General features: G+C 42.8%; 1 pseudogene; it reads left to right on the top strand.

The window, feature by feature from the left end:
* The first annotated feature begins 16,969 nt into the window (after positions 1-16,969).
* Positions 16,970-21,666, top strand: LOC148737158 (uncharacterized; annotated as a pseudogene).
* Positions 21,667-22,743: the final 1,077 nt, after the last annotated feature.

Raw genomic sequence — 22,743 nt, 5'->3', positions numbered from 1 at the left:
TTGCGAAATCTGTGCTTCATTAATATTGTGTAAAATCACACATATACTTCAGTCGATGGATCGGTGACACATAATTGATTTTTGTTATTTAAAAAGTACATCGTCTTCGAATGTCGTCCTCGTTATTTGAGCAAAATGTGCCTACAATTCCTTTCTTAACAAATGAACATCAATAAAATTTTGCAGCTAGTTTATAGAAAATGTCAAATGTGATGAAAAAAATGTCTCCACTTAGTCGCTGCGGACAGCCCAACGCGGGCCGTTAGTTGGGTGAGGGCGTGATCGGGCGTGATGATTCATCCTCAGTCCGGTTGACACGTGCACTTGTACGACGTTGCTTCTCAGTTACTGCGGCAAAATACGCCTCATCCAGTATCAATTTAAAGTTCCTCAGTTTGCTCCTCTCCCATGAAAGTCCTCTGACTTTTCGTGGTGTTGGGCCACCCCTTGGTTCTACTGCCTCTTCTTCGCAGCTTTCTTCCGACGACATATAATGTAATGCGTCTGGGGAAGACAGAATTTCTCGTGCCCTTTTCTTGTCTCCGTCAGACAGCACTGTCGAGTTGTCCAGAGTATACAGTCGTCGAGAAAGTTTCTAAAGGGAATAAAAGAACGAGAAAAGTGAGAGCCTTGTCGGAGCACTATTGAGAAGTCAAATAATTGCCAAAGTTGCCATAACTGCCATTTCAGTGACACGAAAAGCTCGACTATGAGCTTGCTAAGATTGAAATAGACGAAAGACACAAAAATCAGCCACTTAGCTTAAGCTTTGGAAGAAAACTATGTTGACATTGTAGCAGTTAAACAGCAGCGGAGGCTGCTATTAAGCAACTGACTTAATACACGCGCAGAGTTGTTACCAAGAAAAAATAATAACGGTATTAATCATATTTTCTCTTGTTGTACTGGATTTAAGTGACTTGTCCCGAAACATAAGAGACAAAGTAGTAAACGTTAAACCCAGTGAGGACAAATAAGAAAACAAGTAAAAGCACTGGCAGAGTTAAGCTGGCGCCCGAAAGATGTGTAACGCACATCTTCGATATTTTCACCTTGATTGCCCGGATTTTAGAGCAAAGAGACTGCTCGCAATCTATTTTGACCCACTTGTCTGAGAGGCTCGATTGCCTGCACATAGTACCTTCAAAACGGCTCTTGTAGAAAAATATTAATAGCAATATAAATTCGATATGGCCAGCTGGTATCTTATTGGAGGAACTTTCACTGCTCTTGTTTAAGAAATTATGAGAGAGGCTTACTTTTGATGGTTCACTTCCTCCACTTCTTCTTACCGTAAACTGCCCGTACTTGAATTAAGAGTTTCTTGGCCAAGGCTTGATTTGATGAACCGTCGGAACTACATGTACACATACAATCGAGAAAAAGGAGAAGATTAAGAATAGAGAAACGATAGCTAGAAAGGTAAATTTTTTAAATGATTGTCCAAAACATGCACAGGCCGCGCTGAAACAGTTATCACATTTGCATAGAGCAAGACGAGTGAAATCAATCTTCAACCAAGTGAGAGAAAAAAGAAAAATATAAAGACAGCCTTTGAGCAGCAGTTAACAAATTGTCCCAAAGCAGATCTAGAAAGACTAGGGTTGAAAAACATTTCTTAAAAGCCCTGAAAACTTTTTAACTTAAAGAACTGCGATTAGGTTGAAAAGTTAAAAAAATTAAAAACCATCTTGGTGAAAGGTTTAAGACAAATGCTACGACGTTTCGACGTTCGCTTAGCGTCATTATCAAGTCAATAATGATTATTATTTCTGTGTAGGTTTAAATAAAAATTGACTTGACTTAACTTGAATGAGTGAAGTGAGAACGAATATGATATAAAAGAATTCCAAGGAGACATGGATAACAAGATGAAAATATGCGTGGTTTACAAATTTAAATAGAGAACTTAAGCACCAGGCTATTTCTCGACGGCGACGGCGACCGGAAGTGAGTTTTTGTTCCGGTGGGCGTTTTGGAGTTGTCTGTCAAGTCGCCTTCGTTTCGCGCGAACGTGAGAACCTTCATCAGTTTTGGCGTTGTATCCAGAACGTGAGTATTTTTCCCTCGCTAGCTTGTCTCAAACTTGTTGTAACATTTTATTTTGCTCTTGTTAGTTTTTTAGAATTATTTTCTTTCATGTTGTTCAAATGGTATACTCAAACATAGATAAACACACGGACATTTTCAATTCTCGTAGCTTTGAGCAAACGATGTCGGCGCCCGCCTCCGATGGAAAGCCAAAGTAAGCTTAACTATTGAGTCTTTCGAAGAAATTTCAGCGGAAAATATTTCTATGTTTGTCTTAATAAGTTTACATTTTTCCTCGACCATCGGTGAAATAGATGAATTGTCGTAATTTGCTTTAAGAGCTATGGAGTGGACTGAAGATCATGATGTTATTTTGCTTCGAGAAATTCTGGCGAGCGATTTGTTTTCGTTCAAAAATGGAAGTTTTGCCAGGGAAGAAAGGTGGGAACCGATCACAGAACAGTTAAATCAAGGGAAGACACTCTGTTTTCATCGTAGAAGTAGGTTTCTCATCTCACTGAAGGATGACATGAAACTGCGGTGCATGCCGTTGAAATATGGCTCATTAAGGATTATTCATCACATCGCACGCAGCGCCCGTGGGCAAGATGGAGCAAATCGTGCGTTTTAATTGGCTACTCGAGCAGGCAAGATGGGCCCATCTTGCCCGCTCAGGATTGCCCGCATTGATCCCGTGCATGAAAAAAAAAAAATAGAATAAGAACTACGTTCGTAACTCTTGGATAATTTTGGCGACGGAAAGGCAAAAAGCGACAGAAGATAGTCAATACAAAGAAAATAGAAGCAGCTCTCGCGAGTTTGTTGTGCAACAAACACAGTTGGCTTTCTTTCCCAGCTCTCGAAGGAAAAAGGTCATTCTTAACTCGTAATAAAGCGAAATCTTTTGTAATATAATAAATCCTTTATTACCCAAGCTTGTCCGGTCAAGATGGCTGGATATTAGCCTTGTTCCTTTTTCAAAATTTTATGCACTTCGACTTCGTCTCGGTCTATAAAAATGCAAAGAAAGAACTCGGCCGATATCTACCCATTTTGACCTCAAGCTTGGTTAATAACCCATATATAAACGATTCATACATGAGAAATTGCATAAATATTATCAGTGCTATTTATATCATTGTTATAGTGTGTACATACTACACTGTAATTCAGCTCTGCCTACAAAAGAGTTGATTAAGCATATCTATCTGTCTATCTATCTATCTATCTATCTATCCACTTCTCTTTGTCTTCTTTTTTTAACCTACGTACCATTATGTTAATATCGTGTCAAGCAATAGCTTAGAAATTTAACCTTGCTTTACCACAAGAAGAAAAACCCGATCAAACTGAAAAAGATAAGATATTCAAAAGATAAGAATTCAACTGTTCTATTAACTTACTAAACCGAATTCTTATAGGGATCGATAAATCCTAATTTCTAGATTCGATGACGTAACGTGAAAAGCAAGAATTAAATCCCCTGGCTCAATAGCCCCGGACGCTAAATCAAAATTTTACGGTTTGCTCAACTCTCGACTTTTTTCAAGCAGAATGGCTGGATATCATCAGTTACTCGTCAGCACTCAAGCGGAAGTGTGAATTAATGCAATAACGCCTAAAAAAGCCCAAAAGGAAGGGGAGAAAGCGCTTAAACTAGCCCAATAGCATTGATAAATCTCGCTTTCCCGATTTAAAGAAGCAATATGTTAGAGATCCAAGAGTGGCTTTTTTAGAGGATGGGTTTATTTATATTTCAAACTTAAGAAGGGAAAGTTTAAAGAAGTATATTAGTAACCTTTGGACTGAAATGAGGAAAAGAAAGGACAGTTTTAGTTGAAGGCTTATTTCAAAAGCGATTGACTTTATTTATTGACTTTATTAATTTTTTTTAAATTAAAGAAATAAAGGCTTTTGTAGCCGGCAGTTAGCAAAGCTATTCAAGGCGGGCTACCTAAACAGACACTGTATAGGCTCTCTCTCTCACACACACACACACACACACACACACACACACACACACACACACACACACGCACACACGCACACACACACGCAACAATGAAATAAATAAATAAATGAGCAAATAAAAATAAATAAGAAATAATAGTAGTGATAATTATGTTAAAGGTTTTAACTGGGCCAGTCACACAGGGGAGTTTTTAACAGGTCAAAGAGAAAGCTAATCAGTTGAAATACAAATATAAGCTAGAAAGCGATCTGTTTTTAGCGATCTGTTTTAACAAAGAAGATCGACACAACATTTCAATCACAATCAGATGCGATGCTTGATAAACTTTCGGGGAAAAGTATTTTCGTGACTAGCGGGTACAGGTCCATTGAGAGACATAGAATTGAATAAATGATCAAATAAAAAAAGTAGAATATTAAATAACTTCATAATTGCAGTAATGGTGAGTAGTTTTAAGGATCAATCTACAAGATTTTAACTGTTCCATGTCCTTTTTGTAGATGCAAATTTTCCTCTGATGAAAGGAAAAAGCTAAAACAATTATGGTTATAACGATGTAGTTAACTTAAATCGTTCCTTTCAGCTTTCAAGGCCGTTTTTACAAACCTCAACGCCAGTGGAAGAATTGGTCCAACAACGCTAGGCAGTCACTACACAGAACAGGATCATGACGGGCAAGTCACACTGTCCAGCGGAGTTCAACATTGGACTGTGCCGTACACTGGTGACTACAGAATAGAAGCAATAGCAGCTGCAGGAGGGTACGATAGACACACTAACAGTATTCAGTACCGAGGGAGAGGAGCCAGAATGATTGGAACGTTCCGCTTAAACAAGGGTGAAGTCATTCAAATACTTGTTGGTCAAGAAGGAGGAATAAACACGAAAATATATTCTTCTGGAGGTGGTGGAGGAACGTTTGTGGTGAGAGGAGCCAACACACCTTTAATAATAGCTGGAGGCGGAGGAGGGACACAATATGCATTGTCAAGACATGAAGGATGTGACGCCAGCACAAACACAAAAGGGAATCATGGATACAAATCATGGTCGGGGGGCAGCAATGGACATGGTGCACAGACTGCTGATCGTGGATGGTCAGGTAAGGGTATATCGTGATGATTCCTTACATATCAGCTGTTCATTTAATGTTATATCATAATCATATGATAACGTGCTCTCTAATTGGCTTATAATTTATGAAAAAGAAATGGATGGTTGATAGAGATGGTTCAGGCTGACTTCATTCTGGCGAAAATTTCCCATCGAGCTAAAATGATGATCGTTTCTAAAAACAATGAGCATTTAACTCTTGAAAGCGACGGAATTAGTTTTGGAGTCGACGATACTTTATATATGCCAAACGCGACGTGTGAATGTGGCTGAAAACAAAACTGAGCTTTTTCACTTCAATGGAGGCTTCGCGACGTTGGGGTGAATGTTATTCTGAAGAGCTGCTGCATGTATGTCCCAAAAGTGTTGTTCAATAGATGATTTTCCTTTGAAATCGTACAATTTTTAAGATTTTCAACACCAAGCGACGTAATTTCTGATCGTCAATTCTAGTTACCAACAATTCAAGGAGGTGAATCTATCACACGGGACTCGTAAATTTAGGAAATTTCCTCTTAGTTTTCTGAACGGCCGGTATTAGTTTTAGTGTTGCATTGATAACTCCGAACGCTCCCGGCTACGCTTCGAGCAACTCCTCTCTTGTGCTCTCCAAACTTTTCGCGTGCACAATAACTCGAAATATTCATCCGAGGTACATAAATCTTTAATAAATCTCGGATAAAATATGAATATTCTGAGATAAATAAAAACATGTGCGGTGCCCTGAAACATACATATGTGAAAAAGAGAACTTGCTGCGTATTTATAAAAGATCATGTCTAAAAATTAAACTATGTAGTTTTAATCTATAAACAATCAACAACATCTATGTTACTTCTCACATATAAACAGCAATTCCGCCTTTTACCCTCAAAACCCCTCTTGACCAGTTCCTGTTCCGTCTGAATATGTTTTAGATAGGTATGCTGACAATAGATTCAGGTTTATCTGGCTCAAGGTGTATTTCGGAGGCGACGCAAACATCAATATCGTTCTTCTTTAAATGATCTTGAGTGTACAGCCGCTCTAAAGCGGTTCTTTGTTTTAGTTGGGCTACAAATGTTCGTAAACAAAACTTTTGAAATAGGAGACTCGCATTTCGGGCTTTGCTGACTTGTCGATGAGGTCGATTGTCTGGTGTTTAAAATAAGGCAGCAGTCTCGCTGTATATGCTTAGCCCGGGTGTTTGGATGTCTCTGAGTGATGACAACTGGTATCCGATAAGCTTTTGTGCTTTTAGAATCAATGCGTCTTTATCCTCCTCAGTTTCTCGAGATTTTCAGAATGCCATGTAATTTCAGAAAATATAACGTGTCGTAATTTGGTCGGCAAGCTCGAGCTCGTAATCGAGGGTCGTCTGGGAGGGTCTCAATAGGGGCGGAGAAGGTGATGGTGACTGTTGACGGTTAAATTTTAAGTCATTTGGCGGTTCATGATTAATTTTTTTGGAATATTGTTTATCAAACGAACTAAACGCACGAATTTGGCTGTAAATTTTCATAATGACGCGTTTGTAAAGAATTGTTAATTCATGACACCTTTTATTGATAAATGACTAACGTTTTACGACACCGGAAGTGTTTCCAAACCGGAAACCAGTTCTGACGCTACCCACTTTTACTTGCGAATAGAAGTTAAAGGACTTCCATAAATGTATTTTTTTTGATATATAAAAAAAATTTATTATAAAAGATATAACTTGACCCTAATTAAGGCAGTCGCATAGTTCTTAACTAAGGATGTATGAGACATTTGACGGCCAACATTGGTTTGCCTATTTGGCAGCTGACGGTAAAAATATTGCGTTTTGGCTCGAGGATATGACGCACGGGCCGAATGCGGCGCGGTCCGTGCTACGATTCGTGACCGTAGGCCAAATACCTTCCCGTCTAGCCTGATCAAACATGATTAACCACCTCAAAAATTTGGTTTCACACTAAAAGGAGGCGATGCACGAGCGCACACAGAACAATCATGATAAAGATCCTGTAGGAAAAACTTGTTTCTTTGTTTTTTCGTGTCAGAACAAGAAACCCACAGTTCATTAACCTGTCCGACCCTGCACACGTCAGCTTTCACTATGATTTTAAAAGGGGATACGAGCGCCGTGATACATATGTGACAAAATAAAACTTGCTGCGTGTTAATAAAAGATCATATACAAAAATTAAACTATGTAGTTGTAATCTATATACATCAACAACATCTAGGTTACTTCTCGCATAAACAGCAATTCCGCTTTTTTCCTTCAAAACCACTCTTGATCAGTTCCTGTCCCATCTGAATATGTTTTAGATCGGTACGTTGACAATTGATTCAGGTTTATCTGGCTCAGGGTGTGTTTAGGAGCCGAAGCAAACATCAATTAAATGATCTTCGAGTGTACAGCCACTCTAAACTGGTTCTTTGTTTTAGTTGGGCTACAAATGTTCGCAAATAAAAATTTTGGAATAGCAAACTCGCATTTCGGGCTTTACTGACTTCGTGTAGATGAGGTCGATCGTCTGGTGTTCAAAATCAAGCAGCGGTCTCGTTGTATAGGCTTAGCCGTGGTGTTTGGCAGTAGTGTCTCTCTGAGTGATGACCACTGGCATGGTATCCAATCAATAAGTATTTGACAGTTGATGCTTAATTAGTTTAGTTTAGTTTATTGAAATTTGCCACTGAAAAATACAATTTACAAGTAAATACATGAATAGAGACACGCAATGAATAAACAAAAATATAAAGGCAGGACTACAGGGCTAGCCCCAATTGACATCTGTCCCCTTACAAAATACAAAGAATAGAAAAATATGGGTTACATATGCACTTATGTGAAGGTGTAGTCTGATCGTCCGGGTGAGTGTAGTCCTGAGAAGGACTGTTGTCGGTGGCAGTGACTGACGTTTCTACAACCTGTGCGGAAGTCATCATCAGAGTCAAGTGAGTGATTGTTGTCGGTAGAATGTTCTTATTCCAGTTCGTGTGAAATGATCGGTTGGTTTTGCCGTGATGTTATTGGCTGTAAGACTCAAGTGACGTAAGTCGTTCGTGATTGGTCTGTTTCGGTCTGTCGGTAAAGCTAGGTTGTTCTTTTTCGGTCGTTTGTGATGTTTATGTCGTGAATGAGTCGTTTGTATGGGGCGGGTAGTTGTTGACATCTGTTTAGGGGAGTCTGTTCTAAGTTAGTAAACCAGCTTTCCAGAGTCAGTCGTTGAAAATAGTCAGTGCTGTAGGTTAGGCATTGCGCAGAGTCCCAGTCAATGTTGTGGTTGGTAAGTCGATGGTGTTCAGCAATGTGATTGCTGACATCACCTTTCCTCGTCGCCCGTCTGTGTTCAGTCAGTCTTGTTGTGAGGTTTCTGCCAGTCTCACCGATGTAGGAGGCTTGGCAGTCGGAACAATTGATCTTATAAATCGTTCCCTGTCTGTTCCTCGGTTCGTCTTTGTCTTTAACGTTGGTTAGTAACTGACGTAGTGTGGTGATGGGTTTGTGGGCGACGCGGATATTGTTCCGACTGCCAAGCCTCCTACATCGGTGAGACTGGCAGAAACCTCACAACAAGACTGACTGAACACAGACGGGCGACGAGGAAAGGTGATGTCAGCAATCACATTGCTGAACACCATCGACTTACCAACCACAACATTGACTGGGACTCTGCGCAATGCCTAACCTACAGCACTGACTATTTTCAACGACTGACTCTGGAAAGCTGGTTTACTAACTTAGAACAGACTCCCCTAAACAGATGTCAACAACTACCCGCCCCATACAAACGACTCATTCACGACATAAACATCACAAACGACCGAAAAAGAACAACCTAGCTTTACCGACAGACCGAAACAGACCAATCACGAACGACTTACGTCACTTGAGTCTTACAGCCAATAACATCACGGCAAAACCAACCGATCATTTCACACGAACTGGAATAAGAACATTCTACTGACAACAATCACTCACTTGACTCTGATGATGACTTCCGCACAGGTTGTCGAAACGTCAGTCACTGCCACCGACAACAGTCCTTCTCAGGACTACACTCACCCGGAGATCAGACTACACCTTCACATGTTACCCCCGGGTTCAAACCATTTACTGCATATGCACTTATGTACTTTGTCTATAGAATAAAATAACTTGCCGACCAACTGCGACACTTAGTTAGGGCGGAGTATAAAGCGTGAGCTTTTCTGTATAAAACCGCTTAACTCAGGCTTTAAAGTTATGTAAAGAGCTCGCTTGCTTAATGTTGCTCGGTAAATCGTTCCATAATTTCATTGTGCGAAGAAAGAAAGAGTTTGTAAAATACCGCTAAGTATGAGTAATGAAAGGCAGGATGTTTGCAGGATGACGTCGGGTTGGGTATGTATGGTTAGCAGGAGGCAGAAGATGGTCAAAACTAGCGTTGATAAGACCTGACCGAACTTTGTATAAAATGACAAGATCATGGACTTCTCTTCTGAATTCAAGCGGCAATAGGCTAAGAGTTTTCAGTCTCGCAGTGTAGCTGGTTTTCCCATCTGGGTGGTTTAGTATGAATTTAGTAGCCCGTCGTTGTATATTTTCGATTAGCCTACGATGCTTCGCTGTATAAGGAGACCATACAGAGGATACGTACTCGACGATTGGGCGAATGTACATCATTTCCATAGTTGATACGTTAACAATGTCTCTACCGCATACACGCTTTACAAGACCAAGAATTTTGTTACACTTGCCACATATCTCTTCGATGTGCGTCGTCCATGATAGTAGAGTAGTGACAGTCACGCCTAAATCCTTGGTGTCAGGAGGCGAGTCCAAGGTCTGGCCGTCTCAATGGTATGTATGCTTCTCTCTTTGGCGCGAGGTCCTCTTTGACATGTATAGAACTTTACATTGAGCTTAACCGCCTCCCGGTTAGCTCAATGGATAGAGCGCTGGACTGTTGTGCGGGAGGTCGAGGGTTCGAGCCCCGGCCGGACCAACACTCAAGGTCTTAAAATAATTGAGAAGAATATGCTTCCTTTCTATAACATCAAGAAATGGTTAGATATTCTAGTCTTCTCGGATAGGGACGAATAAATGGAGGTCCCGTCTCCTACAGGGTTAGGGGTAGGAGACGTTAATTTCCCACGCAGGAGATTACTGTGTGATGGATGTCCTCCCCTGGGGTGGGATGGGCGGGTTAGGATTGATTGTAAAGCGCTGTTGATCTGTCATTGTAAATAGCGCTCTATAAGTGATAAATTGTAAATTGTAATTGTAATTGCTGAAAGACATACCGTTGTCATCACACCAAGTTTTGGAGTTGTCCAAGTCAGCTTGCAGCAGAGAGGCACATCTATTGGAAACAATAGGGTGATATAGCTTGCTATCGTCCGCAAAGAGGCCAAGTTTACTTCAGCAAGTAATGAGGCATGACATGTCATTAATGAAGACCAAAAATAAAAGCGGACCCAGGATGGAACCCTGGGGTACCCCTGATGTGACCCGGGGGGAGCCAGTCTGAGGATATGACGTCAACAACAACTCGTTGGTATCTGTCAGAAAGATAGCTTGAGAACCACAACGAAACTGGACCGGATATATCAAGGAGCTGAAGCTTCGAGAGGAGTAGCCTGTGTGGAACCTTATCAAATGCCTTTGACAGGTCAAAATGGATTACGTCCACTTCATGGCCATTGGCTAGTTTGTCTAAAATATCGTGATACACCTCAAGTAGTTGCGTTTCTGTGGATTTTCCTGGCTGGAAGCCATGCTGGAGTTGGTAAACAAAAGACGATAAATGAGGGTAGCAGTGATTAGACAAGCATCGTTCCATAGCTTTGGAGACAATGCATAAAAGAGAAATTGGCGTGTAATTCTCCGTTAGGGTAGGATCGCCCTTTTTAAAGACGGGTGCAATGTTCGCGCGCTTCCAATTTGCTGGAAAAGAGCCCGTAGACAGCGACATATTAAAGAGCCTGTAGAATGAAGGGGAAATTTCAGCAGCAGTATGTTTTAGAAGTGAACCGGGGATGTCATCTGGTCCACCGGCCTTACTTGGATCAATATTCGACAAAGCCTCCATCACTTCAGCAACTGTAAGCGTAACATATTTTGGAATGTCGTTTAGAAAAAGAACTAAACGCGAATTTGGCTGTAGATTTTCATGATGACGCGTTTGTAAAGAACTGTTCATTTATGACACCTTTTATTGATAACTTACCAACGTTTTACGACACCGGAAGTATTTCCAAACCGGAAGTCAGCTCTGTCGCTAGCCAGTTTTACTTGCGAATAGAAGTTAAAAGACTTACATAAATGTATTTTTGGGATTATGAAAAATTTTATTCGTTTCGTGCCTCGTGACCAAAAGCCAAATATTTTCCCTTCCAGCCCGACCAAACTTGATTAACAAGCATCTTATCATACGACCACTTCGAAAATTTGGTTTCAACGTAAATAGGACGCGGTGCAAGAGCGCACGCTGAACAATCACAATAAAAATACTAGAGGAAAAACTTTCCCTTTGTTTTTTCGTGTCAGAACAAGAAATTCACCGTTCTTTAACTCGTCCGACCTTACACACGTCAGCTTTCACTTTGACGGTTTTTAATGGGATTACGCGCGTGGGGCCGTACGGGTCAAACTATCATCAGGCATGAACCTGCAATTTAGCATTAGGTAACGCGTTAAATCAACTCATAGTATCTTGGACAGGGGAGGTAAGACAAAACAGTTTATACAACTAGGTATTACAGGTGCTATATACAAATATTTGTTGAGGCGTGAGTAGTCCAGTGGTCAGTGCGCTGGACTCTAGGTCAGATGGCCCGGGTTCAAGTCCTGGCTGGGGCTTGACGTTGTGTCCTTAAGCAAGACGCTTCACTCACATTGCTTCGTCTTCTCGGATAGGACGTAAAGCCGGAGGTCCCGTCTCCTGCACCTATCAATTAATTAATTTCGGCAAGGGACGTTAAAGAACCCACATCACGAGATTACTGTGATGTGGTCTGGCCTGTTTACTGGGAAGGGGGGGAGGGGGCATCTGTAAAAATTTCTCCTTTATTAATTGTAAACTGCCGCCGGCAGTCTGGAAAAGTCCCCCGCACAGTGTTGTAAAGCGCATTAGAGCATTTACATGGAAATGCGCTATAGAAATTGATCTATATTATTATTATATTATTTATTAAACCTCATGGATAGCGGCTCAATTAAAATGCATTACCTAAGGTCTGGCCGAACTGATATTGGTTTACTGAAGCGTTTTACAATGCTAGTAAAAAATTCCAAAAATCGAATGGGTTAGCATCCCATTTAAATATAATTTCGCTTCTGTTTACGAAAATCTTAAAATATATTCATTGTATTTCAGGTGGTGGTGGTGGCGGGTTTTACTCCAGTGGAAGAAGTGGAACGAATTTTAATGGGAGCAAAGGATGGGGTGGAGAAGGTGGTAAGGGATTTAATCAGGGAGGGGTGGGTGGAAGAGCCAGGTATAACGATGTCGATGGTGGGTTTGGTGGAGGTGGTGGAGCTTATGGAGGAAAAAGAGTAGGAAATAAAGAAGTAGGAGGAGGAGGAGGAGGAGGAGGAGGAGGAGGAGGAGGAGGAGGATACTCTGGAGGAAGCAGTGGTAAAGGGATTCCTGATTCCTGTGGGGGTGGGGGAGGCTCTTACAACAATGGAAACAACCAGGACAATGAATGTTGTTTCAACAACGCTGGTCATGGTCAAGTAACTATTACGTTCCTGGAGTAAAAAAAACGTTTATCTAATATGATAATGGCACTTAGAATTTAGCTTTTATTGATGGGCATTCTAATTGACTGACAGCACTCAGTTGAAATGCCAAATAAAGTGTAACTATTTAAGTTTTTAACTTTTTCTGTAACACAAAAGTTACCCATTTTATTCTTCATTTGGTTTACGTTTAGCCATCATTTCTTTCGGTCATCTATTACATTAACTGGGCTCAGCGCTTTTTTGTAGTTGAAAAGTCAAATAGGGTTCTAAAACTTGAGATAATTAAGAAATTTTTTTTCAGAAATCGAGTCTCACTCCCTATACTTTTTCACCAGGGTCTTAAGGAAAGATCAGAATATCGCACAGACCAATCAACACATTGTGCAACCTAAAACGATGAGAGACAATTCCATATGATTATATCTTCTGGAAGCTTAGGATTGAGTTTTTCCTGTTATTTCATATCAATCCTTTGATGCGAATCTTCACTGACCTTCTTTTACTGATGTTCAGTGAGATCAGTGAAGATTTTGAGATTAATTAGTAAAGACGCCTGTTACACTGTAACCTTCTGAAATCAGTATGGCTTTTCCAACGTAACACTAATCTTAACATTGAGAAAGTATTGTTAAACGACGAAGACTAACACGAGGGGATAATGACACGCACGGTTTTGTCAAAGTTAAGATCCCTCCCGGGCTCTTTGACGAAGGAAGTCATTTGCAAATTGTTATAACAACCGGATAACCAAGTGAAGTTGTCACGGCAGCTTTGTAAATTTACGTGTGAAATTGTAAACTATGGACCAGATTAAATAGGAACTATTCTAGAGTAATTCATTTAACGAAAGCTAGTAAAAAGTATTGCTAGTCTTGCAAAAATTGGTCCTTCTTCATCTACAAGTAATACAAATGAATAAAGGCTAATAGTTTCGAAAGAAACTGTTTGGGGCTGCGTCGGGGGGAGTAACGAAATAATTTGGATATATCAACATAGTTGTAAATGGTAAATTGGCCACCGTAACGATTGCAAAAGCTGACGTTTCGCTCCAACGAAGGGCTAACGCTCGAAACGTCAGCTTTTGTATTCGTTACGGTGGCCAATTTACCATTTCAACTTTGTTGATATATCCAAATTATATAAGTTATACATATTGCTTAAGCATTTGAATAACAAGACATTATTACACGACTCGGGCAGTCAGAGGGTCAATAACTAACATCAACCAATCAAAATGCTCTATTGCCGGTTCTCTCAGTATTGGACCGGGCAATGTCCCGAATGGTCCCGAATGATACCGCACTTGTGTCCCTTTGAACTTCAGTCGTATAATAAGTCTCTCATTAACCAAGCTTGCTCGGGACCGTACGGGAAGAATATCGGCCATCGGTCTTTTTTGTACGGACCGAACTTTCGCTCGGTCCGTACTGTCAAGACCTCGGGCCGATATTCTCCCAGTGCGACCCTCGCGCTTGGTTAATAAGATATAAATATATATAATATATATAATAATATAATATATATTTAATATATAATATATATATATAATATATATAAGATATATATATAATTATACCTCAAGAATTAGGTTACTTGAACTTTTACTGCAACTCTGAGTTTCATGCCTCTTGTGAAGCAATCGTCAGGCAACTGCCAGAAATAACCGTTATTTCTGGCAGTTGCCTGACGATTGCTTCACAAGAGGCATGAAACTCAGAGTTGCAGTAAAAGTTCAAGTAACCTAATTCTTGAAGTATAATTATCCATAGCTCTAGCCCTGCTATTGAGCACTTTTTAGTAGATGATGATCTCATTCCGCTATTTTGGTTAAGATATATATATATATATATATATACATATAACTAACTGCAGACAGTACTGTTTCGGCCTTCTGGGCCTCATCAGTGCAGTGCTAATGCTAGGATGGGGGAGAACCGAGACGGTCACCCCAAACGACCCAACCTTTGTGGTATCGTCTAAGCCATGCCAGAGTGCTCAAACTAGAGTAAACCAGCGAGCATGCGCAATTGCAACGGCAATGACTCATCCTAGATAGAGTGCTCAATTTGGACATGAAAGCAAAGCTTTGCTCTGAGTAAAGCTTTGTATGCCAAAGAGCTATATCTAAATAAGCCATGCCAGAGTGCTCAAACTAGAGTAAACCAGCGAGCATGCGCAATTGCAACGGCAATGACTCATCCTAGATAGAGTGCTCAATTTGGACATGAAAGCAAAGCTTTATATGCCAAAGAGCTATATGTTAGTTATATATATAACTAACATATGTTATAACTGTTAGTTATATATATATATATATATATAACTAACTGCAGACAGTACTGTTTCGGCCTTCTGGGCCTCATCAGTGCAGTGTATATATATATGTATATATGTATATATGTACATATATGTACATATATGTATATATGCCAAAGAGCTATATCTAACTGCAGACAGTACTGTTTCGGCCTTCTGGGCCTCATCAGTGCAGTGCTAATGCTAGGATGGAGGAGAACCAATATGGTCACCCCAAACGATCCAACCTTTGCGGTATCGTCTAAGCCATGCCAGAGTGCTCAAACTAGAGTACACTAGCGAGCATGCGCAATTGCAGAGCAATGACTCATCCTAGTTAGAGTGCTCAATTTGGACATGAAAGCAAAGCTTTGTATGCCAAAGAGCTATATATATATATATTCCTTTTATTTCTTATCTAAAAAAACACGCTATGTATTTGGTAGAAATAGTTGTGATAAACAGAAATATGTCGTTGCCATCGGCGAAAAAGGTATCTGTTCGACCTATGATCTTTCCGTTGAATTCTAAATTGTCTTAGTCACCGATCAAGCAATTTTAAAAAGACCACGGGCTCTTACAATGAAATAGTAGCATTTGGAATAGAAACATTTTCTTATAAAGATCTTGAAATGGACCATAAGTATAACAGGGGCTTTATGAAGTGGCAGCAAAATCGATCTATGGTGGGACATCACTTACATTCATTATTAAGAAATATGTTTTAAATACACAAACATGAGGTTATTACGGCCTATTACCAAGCAAACTTTCATTCAAAGCTGTTGCTAGTAGTAGTTAATACTGGAAACATGATGCAAAGCTATCAATAAAAAAGTTCTCCAGCATATTGTTTGTGAATTTCATGATCTCGTAATGGAATATTTCAAATTTCCTTACAAGTGCGGGCAAATAGTGTGACGTTTTAGATTAAAAAACACGGTAAGGGAAGAAAAATAGCAAAGGAACAAACGAAGAAAGAAACCTTGACGAAATGACAGACTTAATTGCATGGAGAGGGGAGGGTGGGGGCGAAGAGGGTTCCCTATATTTGGAGACACCTCGCTAAGTTTCAACTCATCTCCTCCCTCCTACCACCCAGCCTTGTCTGTGAGAAAAGGTGGGGGAAGGGGTAGGGGGGAGGGTTTATAGAATTAAACATACATTTGTGATGACAACAACGATGTGGAAAATGACTTGCACATGAGCGAGACAGACACTTTGCCCTGTGGAAATCTAAAATAACTAAGAACTGTAATGCTTCACAGATGTTATATCAGGAATAAATTTCAAATATTGAAATCTTAGTATGGAGTTCCAAATCAGGAAAAGTAAGTTACCATGACGGTAAGCTTTCATAGCCTATGGCTGGCCCATTTATCGGAAGCATTAAATCCAAGTTGGGCATACCATCAATTGCCGAGGATAGTGTGTCACGGAGTTTTTCTCACCTCTAATTACAGAACCAGAACGCACAAAATGATCCTTAAATTAAAAAGCCAGAAATCGAGTAAAAACGAAGGTTACATAAAGAAGATTTTTTTTTCGCCAACCTACGCGAGACGTTTTTGAGGCCTAACAAAAACTTTTCTCTAACGTCTGATTCATAGATAGCTGTCGGCGTCTAAAGTTCTTGCAACAGAAAGATGGATATGGATTAGCGCCAGCAGGTTGTCCTGCGGTGTTTGTTTAGTTTTATGCGCGCGCTCATGCGAGTGACACCTGACTGTTTTCTCTCCATTGTGTGTCATCCATCTTGTTTCGCCGTGTATAAATAAAGCGTACTCGTTGTGTAGTTCGCGTTACTTACTGGCGTGGTGGCAGCGGTTCAAAAACCCACCTACACTTTGAACACTAAGTCATCGAACTACTGGCAAAGGTCCAACAACGAGCCGGCCTTCGCTACGACCGGAAAAAGAGCTAAGTACAGTGTTCTCCTTCGAGATAATCATACATAGCCTGCAAGAATGGCAACTACACGTGCACCAAAGCAATGGTCTCTCACGAAATCAGAAACAATTACTTCATTTGAAGCCTGGCGACAGAATCTTCAATATATCCTGTCCCTCGACGCTAATTTTGCTTCCTTCTTAAGCGATGGTGTCTCTTGCCAAAAGAAAACTTCTGCAAACCCCACAAGAGGTCTACAAAACGACGGCGAAAATGTTCCTCTAGCACGACGACGAACAGCATACCAAAAGGCTGCCCATCTCGACCTGATGCTAGGCCAAATAGCCAACTATTGTCCTGTTATATCAAGAAACTCTATCGTGAAATCTGCGACTTCGGTGAACGGAATATGGCAAATGATTAGGATGCATTATGGCTTTCAGTCCACTGGCGCCCACTTTATCGACTTCAACAACATAAAACTCGAACCCAATGAACGACCTGAAGATTTGTTTCAGCGACTCATGTCTTTTGTAGAGGATAACCTCCTAGTCGCCAATGGCCCCATCACCCATTATGGTGAAACCGTGACCTCCGACGAAGAGTTGTCCCCATCCCTTGAAAACCTAGTGATCCTAACCTGGCTTCGCCTCGTTCATTCCGACCTACCAATCCTCGTGAAACAACGTTATAGTACGGAACTGCGCTCCAGGACTCTAGCATCACTGAAACCGGAGATATCACAGGCTCTGGACTCACTCCTAGAAGAGATCCGGTCCGCCGCTGACTCCAAAATATTACGGGCTTCCACATCAACATCTACATCTAGTCCAAGACCCCTTCAACGGCCACCCTATCGTCTACCCAGCCCACGTAACTCAGTGGTCACTAGACGTCCCATGGTTTGTCCGCTATGCAAAGAAGCTCGTCGTCATAACACCCATCACTATCTTAGCACATGCCCATATCTTCCACGCGAAGACTGCCTCTTCATGTCCAAATCACGCGCCACCTTCAACGCCGAAGATGAAGAGCCACCTTACGACCTCGCTGTCGACGCCCTTGAGCTCGATGACGACGAATGTGAACATCCCCCGTCAGCACGGGCCGTCTCCCGTAGGGTCAGTTCCAACTATTCACCCTCACTCGGTGCTTTCTACATGCAGCACCCCGTGCGTCTGACCCTTGACACTGGCGCTGAGACAAGCATGATTAAGGCAAGCCTCGCACGCAAGCTCAACCTCAACATCGTCAAGTCCAACCAAAAGCCCTATTGGCCGATGGGACGACCCCCTTGAATGTTATCGGTGAAGTCCACATTACACCGTCACGCACCAAGATAAAGTTAACACTCGAAGCGCTCGTCGTAGAGGATCTAGATGTCGACATCCTAGCAGGTATTCCGTTCCTCATTGCCAATGACATCACCATACGTCCCGCAACTCAAGAAGTAACAATCCATGGGCAGGAAACAACCAAGTACCTCTCCGAAGCTCCAGTCAAGAGCCACCGATCCTATTCCGTGAGACAAACATCCTCCTACGTCCTTCGGTCATCGGCCCCCGCCACCGTCTTCTGGCCCGGTGATTTCGTCAAAGTCACAGTACCTCCAGAGCTACGAGCCGAATCCACAATTGCCGTAGAGCCTACCCCCACCTCCTGGCTCCAACCACAACTAGTAGTCACCATAGACGGTAAAGCCCGCATAACGAACGACACCGATGAACCACAGGCCATTAGACGCCACGAACACATCTGCTTCGCCCGCCACACTACTCAAGATGTTCCAGTTATCAATCCTTCCCAAGTCCCTTCTCTCCCCTCGCAGCCAAAGGTCAACACTCCATACTCCCACGGCGTTCAGCTAGACCCCAACAACATTCTTGAAGACACAATTCGTGATCAGTTCCAACAAGCCTTGCTCAAGCATGACCGTGTATTTGGTCCGGACCTACCTGGCTACAATGGCGCCGCAGGTTCCATCGAAGCCCACGTGAACATGGGCCCCGTGGAACCCCCTCAACGCAAAGGTCGTCTCCCTTTGTACCCCCGCGATAAGTTGATCGAGCTACAGGAAAAGTTCGACGAGCTTGAAAAAGATCACGTTTTCTCCAAACCCGAGGAGGTCGACGTCCACGTAGAGTACTTGAATCCCTCATTTCTGGTTAAGAAGCCCTCCGGTGGCCATCGCCTCGTTACCGCCTTTGCCGACGTCGGTCGGTACAGCAAACCCCAACCTTCATTGATGCCAGACGTAGACTCTACCCTGCGTACTATTGCTCCTTGGAAGTTCATAATCAAAACCGACCTTAGCCGAGCATTCTATCAGATTCCACTGGCTAAAGAATCTCGCAAATACTGCGGCGTCGCTACCCCTTTCCGGGGTATACGTGTCTATTGCCAATAAGCTATGGGTATGCCTGGCTCTGAAACCGCACTGGAGGAGATGATGTGCCGCGTCCTCGTCGACTTCATACAGGAGGGACACGTCGCTAAAATAGCCGACGACCTATATTGTGGCTCCTCTTCACCCGAAGAGCTCTTACTTATCTGGACCCGCGTCCTCGACCAACTCGACAGATGTAATTTGCGGCTCTCCCCCTCAAAGACCGTCATTTGCCCTAACTCAACGACAGTCCTCGGATGGGTATGGTCACAAGGAACCCTATCTGCCAGTCCTCATCGTATCTCTGTCCTGTCTTCATGCCCTCTGCCTACAACTGTTAAGGACATGCGTTCATTCATTGGTTCCTACAAGGTCCTCGGGCGAGTTCTACCTGACTGTGCCTCAATAATCGACCCTCTGGAAAGCGCGATCTCGGGAATGCAATCGCCAGACTCCCTTAGCTTGGACGAAAACCTGACCAAGGTCTTTCGTTCTGCACAACAAGCTTTGTCAGGGTCAAGACCCATCACACTCCCGCGCCCCACTGATACATTGTGGATTGTCACGGACGGTTCCGTCAAATAACGTGGTCTCGGTGCTACATTATACATCACTCGCGACAATGGCCTACACCTTGCAGGTTTCTTCAGCGCCAAACTTCGCAAAAATCAGATTCAATGGTTACCGTGCGAAGTCGAGGCATTAAGCATTGCAGCAGCTGTCAAGCACTTCAGCCCCTACATCACCCAATCTAGAAACCGCGCACACGTACACGACAGCAAACCGTGTATTCAAGCCGTGGAAAAACTCTGCAGAGGGGAGTTTTCCGCCAGCCCAAGAGTAACATCGTTCTTTACTACAGTTAGCCGCTTTCAAGTCCCCCTGCAACACCTAGCAGGTTCTGCAAACCTCCCGTCAGACTTTGCCAGTCGAAACGCCCCAGATTGCTCGGAAACAAACTGTCAAATATGCTCTTTCATCAGTACGACCCAAGACTCTGTTGTCCGTGATGTGACCGTGCAAGACATAATTGATAACAACAAGCCTCTCCCCTACACTACCCGCTCCACATGGCAGGAAGTCCAAAATGGCTTCCCCGACCTACGACGCGTGCATGCACACTTAAAACAAGGCACCCGACCCTCCAAAAAACTCACCAACCTCAAAGACGTCAAGAGGTACGTGAATGTCGCCTCCATTTATCGGGACGGCCTCCTCGTCGTGAAACGTGAGCATCCCTTTGCCGCCACTTCCGAGGCCATAGTCGTCCCCAGATCCGTTTTCGACGGCCTGCTAACCGCCCTTCATGTGCGTCTCAACCACCCATCTCGAAACCAACTTCAAATGGTCGTGCAACGCCACTTTTACGCCCTAGACATGGGCCCTGCCTTGACATGTGTTTCATCACCCTGCCACACGTGCGCCTCACTACAGAAGTTTCCAAGTACTCTCTTCGGCCAGACCTCAGAGGATCCCCCAGATGTTATCGGGATTGTTTTCGCTGCCGACGTCATCAAACGTGAGCGTCAGTTAATCCTCGTTCTTAGAGAGTGTGCCACGTCTTACACCGCTGCTTGCCTCATCGCAGACGAGAAATACGAGACATTGCGGAACGCCCTAACGTGTCTAGTTGTAGATTTGCACCCCATCGATGGCCCACGTGCCGTTATCCGTGTCGACCCCGCCCCTGCCTTCGTCTCGTTAAGCAACAATGACGGCCTCAAACACCTAAACGTTTGGCTTGACATTCGCCGCATCAAAAACAAGAACAAGAACCCTGTTGCAGAAAGGGCAGTACAAGAGCTCGAGGACGAACTACTAAAGCAGGAACCTGGTGGTGGTCCTATCGACCAAGTGAGCCTTGCTATTGCTGTTGCTTGCCTCAACGCTCGTCTACGTCGTCAGGGACTTTCTTCACGCGAGCTGTGGACTCAAAGAAGCCAATTCACCGGTAACCAGCTTCCCGTAGCATATTACAACACTATACTTGCTAAGTACCAACAGTGTCTGAACAACCACTCATCCAGTGAGCATGCCAAGAATCCCAGAGGCCTCGCACCACCCGAACCCCAGATCAAAGTTGGCGATCTGGTCTATCTAGTGTCAGATCGGAACAAGCTCCACGCCCGAAACCGCTACCTCGTTACAGAGATAAACGACCCATGGTGTTTTGTCAAGAAGTTCTCCGGCTGTCAGTTGAGAGCTTGTTCTTACAAGGTCAAGCTGTCCGAATGCTACGTCGTCCCACACAAGTCAACTCCCCCTCTTCTTGCGTAAATCAAGCAGATGATGAAGTCCACGATGAACAAGCGTCCGTTCCCGACCCCCCTCAACCACCGTTGGACATCACTCATCCGTTCGATGCCAACCCTGAATCCCTGGACACCTCCATCCCACTCCCTCAAGGCGACGGTGGAGAAACCCTGTCCGATCCTAAGGAACCTGAAGTTCCCAGAGCCCCGGTCGAACCCGACGTGCCCTACTCTAACCCTAACGAAAGCCGTGCGCAACCAGCCCCTCCAAAGCCCCAGCGGTCCCGTAAACCGCCATCGTACTTGAAAGACTATGTCATGTATTAGGGTCCTACCACTTTCAGCATTTATACTTTTGCAGAATTCCTGAGCCGTTGTTATTATAGTTTGTTCTCGTTAAGGAACGAAAAAGACGTTGCGCCAGCAGGTTGTCCTGCGGTGTTTGTTTAGTTTTATGCGCGCGCTCATACGAGTGACGCCTGACTGTTTTCTCTCCATTGTGTGTCATCCATCTTGTTTCGCCGTGTATAAATAAAGCGTATTCGTTGTGTAGTTCGCGTTATTTACTGGCGTAGTGGGCCACATCTTTAAAAACATTTTATTACCAGTCGGGATGCATATGTATAGTCACTGCAGAAATTGGAGTACTATGGAAGACAGATGTAAATCGATCAAGGGACTCGCAGGAGAAAAAGATAAAGTTTTGAGTCAATTGAGTGACTCGGACCACTTACAACACCTAAATGATTTGAAACCGATGGCAGGTTTTGTGTATAGGGGCATGGAGGTAAGACTTTTGTTTTTGTTTTGTTTTGTTTTGTTTTTTTGTTTATGAGTTTGCTGCTAAGACCACACGAGTAAGCCTCGTGTACCGTTTAATAGAGTTTCCTTGGTCTTCCGTGAGTCTTCAGCAACTCAGATGAGGAAGTTTTATCTCAAAACCTTTTTGAGTGAGGCCTGAGAACACCTGAATCGGCTAAAAATGAAAAAAAGATGAATGAATTTTAAAAATAAAGTTCCTGTATAACCCGCGTTCTGTTTGGTTGAGACAGCATGTCTTATCAGAGTATCAAGAAGTTTCTCCCCCTTCACTTCTTTTGTT

This window comes from Stylophora pistillata, chromosome 2 (assembly GCF_964205215.1).
Source record: "Stylophora pistillata chromosome 2, jaStyPist1.2, whole genome shotgun sequence".
NCBI classification, from domain to species: domain Eukaryota; kingdom Metazoa; phylum Cnidaria; class Anthozoa; order Scleractinia; family Pocilloporidae; genus Stylophora; species Stylophora pistillata.
Note: the sequence above shows the minus strand (reverse complement) of the source record. Positions and strands in the feature narration are given on the sequence as shown.